This window comes from Amblyomma mixtum, chromosome 1 (assembly GCF_055824585.1).
Source record: "Amblyomma mixtum isolate Tamu chromosome 1, ASM5582458v1, whole genome shotgun sequence".
NCBI classification, from domain to species: domain Eukaryota; kingdom Metazoa; phylum Arthropoda; class Arachnida; order Ixodida; family Ixodidae; genus Amblyomma; species Amblyomma mixtum.
Window position 1 is genome coordinate 306,588,832 of NC_143012.1, and position 3,139 is coordinate 306,591,970.

Here is a 3,139-nt window from a genome sequence, read left to right on the forward strand (position 1 = left end):
CATGTCTCCTGTTTGATTTGTATAACAAGAGCAGGGACTTTTGCATTCCTTATACCATACTTATTGTCTAAAAATTTTTTTTTAATTTGGAGCTGCTCTGCATTCAGTACATCAGGTAATATTAACAAAAGTTATCATTTTGACAATAGCAGGCATGTCCATAATTACTATATAAGTAAATTGGTACAACTCTTAGTATAAATTTAAAATAGGCTAGGTTTCATAGAGACATTCTGAAGAAATCTATAAAAAAAAATAGCATGGCACAGTTTATGAAAGGTCTGTTTTGATAAATGGAGTACATTTGCAAATCCTAATGCTATACCAGGTTCTGGCCATTTGTACTGGTGCTGACTACAGTGACACAAAACTTTGATATTCTATTGGAGACAACCTGTAGCATCAAGCACAGGATGCTGGGAACTCGTGATCATGCTATAGACATTCTGTGGCTCGAACAGCTGTCGCAAACTGTGAATGGACTAAGCCCCGGTGACCACAGCGTGCTGTATGACTCCGCCAACCAATTGCAGCAGTAAATGAAAAAATCCTGCGCTTGTAAGTTTGTCCTAAAGCTTTTCTTGCTACAAAAGCAAAATGCTAATTGGTGTGGAGTATCCTCTCGTCGCGGAGAAAGGGATTGTGTTTATTAACTTGAGCTGAGCTTCACTGCAGACTTGGTTTTGTATAATGCGGCCAAGACCTGTCTGGGACCCGCAGATAAGCTCGAAACCTCTCGCTATTCCAGAACTAGGACTATTGCTATAATTTCTCCATGCCGAAAGAATTCTTATACACCCATGCTCGTAAATATGTCACCAAGGAATCCACAAGTGGCGGGGTCTTGTGTACTTCACTTTTATGCAATTTTCTTGCTTATAAAACCTTTAGCCATCACGGAGTTCTGTGGTAATGGTGGCAATGTTAATGCTTTCCCATCATCGGAGTGCTGTTATCACGTCTTAGCTATCGGGCTTGGTCAGCAGTTCGTGACTGGGCACATGGTCTTTCAGTGCGAAAGCATTATGGGGCTCATCAGAAACAAAACCCAATGCCAAGAAAAAGTGGCGTCCTGAAACCCACGTGACCTGGCTAAAAGAGAGAAAATTTGGCAGACACATAATTAAGACTGCTTATGTGTGAAATTGTGAAAGCATTACCGTTCCTGAGTGCATTGACACCTTCGCACTCATGCGTGCATATGATACCGCCCTGAACTGTGTAGGACGAACAGTTGCATCACACTTTTCGTGCGAAATTGGCCCACTCTCTGGTGGGCAGGTTGTGATGACGCCGCAAGGTCACGTGACACAGGTGGCCCACCTGCCTTCTAGGTTGCTCTCTGGGGCACCATCTTCCAAAGTCATGCTTGTGATTTTTCGTTCAATGCGGGCACCGGATTTTCTGGACAACGGGAGTTAAAACGTACAGGGGGATGCAACTTTGGCTGTATCTTTGTAATGGTGTTAATTAAAAGCATCGTTTTTGTTACAGTTCAATCAGGAATGAATTGGCATTTTTATGAAACAATGTTTAAAGAACTGATATTTGTCAGAAGTATTACTTCTTAAAAGTGGCCTCATACCTTAAATGCGCATTGGGGGTGATTCCCGGCTGGGGTATGGAACGGGAGTGCAGCCCATTGAATCACATGCAAGCAACACTTTTAGGAATATTTTCATGGTTCACAGTACCCATGCAGGCGGCTGTTAACAGTTGGCAAGTGCTACATGGAATATGGTGATGATGTTATAATCAGCGTACTTTTAGATGCAAGGCAATATTTCCTATGTCCTGATTAGAATAAGCAGTTTTGTTTCGACTGTGACACAGCTCCAACGTGATCCCACGTCGCACGCTGTCTCTGCACTCCCCATTGGTGAGTTGCAGAGCGAGCTCACCGTTGCTGCAATCGAATTCCAACCAGACGGAAACCCGTTGCAAGCCATCTGTGGCTAGACTGGTGGTCCTCCCCAGTCACAGGCTGACAGAATTCACAGCGTCGCAAGCAAAAATCGCATGCATGTCAAACAGTACTTACTTGCAGTTTGCTTCTTCGGTCTTTGTACTTGGCCAGAACGTGACTAAACCACATGTGGCTGTCTGGTTTCACGGAAGCGCACCACTATTTATGCTCTAATTCCAGAATTGAGGAGAACCCAACCCGCGACCAACCTTCGTCGTTGCACCTGTTTCTCGACAGCCTCGAGCAGCGCTAACCAGCACGGCTGCCCTCCTAGAGTGGTGTTTGCTTACGACATAACCGGCCAAATTTTTAACTGGCGTTGATTTTTTGTATCCCTAATTGCAACTTGTAAAATGCACCTCTCAGCTAAACCGCTGGCATATTCATGCTGTTATTTGACGCGTGTGGTGTCATTTGGTGGTCCATTATTTTTCATATTATGCTTGAGTGGTATACTTGCCTGATTGGATCAAAATTACAAGAAAACCACATTGTCTGCACCTGCGAAGCCAAAACAAGCGGCACATGCAGCAATGGTTCTGGCTCATCTCGCTTTCTCCTGTGGATAACTACCTCTCTTCCCAGACAAGTCCTTTACCCAGAGTAAGCGCGATTGTGCCACCAGGACCGTTGCTACGTATCTCCCTTGTTTTCGCACTTTGTAGATGCAGACGATGAAGATTACTCATAACTTTTATTTATTCAGGCTATTACTCCACTGAAGTGTAATATGAATAAAAATGGACCACCAAATGCCACCACAAACGTTAAATTACAGCATTAATATGTTAGCGGTTGAGCAGAGAGACTTCTCTTGCAAGGTGAAATCAGGGACGCAAAAATCGCGGCTGTTAAAAGATTTGGCCGGGTGTACTTTCGTGCGGCGACTACCGGGCGGCGACTATCACGTGCGGTGACTACCGGCCGAATCTCGGGTGCGCGCGGATTCCAAGCGGCAATTTCGAAGTGACACGCGAAGAAAACATGCTTTCGGAGTAGGAGTTTTTCTGCTACGTGCACCCTAAGCAAGGTGGCCGGTGGTGTCGCACTGCAGCGAAACCGAAACCGTGCATCCAGAAACAGCGCTAGCCACGCCTACGAGTGCGCGTCACCCATCGTCGCGCTATGTCACGTGCTCTCTTCCTGCTCTCAGTCGAGCGCTGCTAAAGCAGC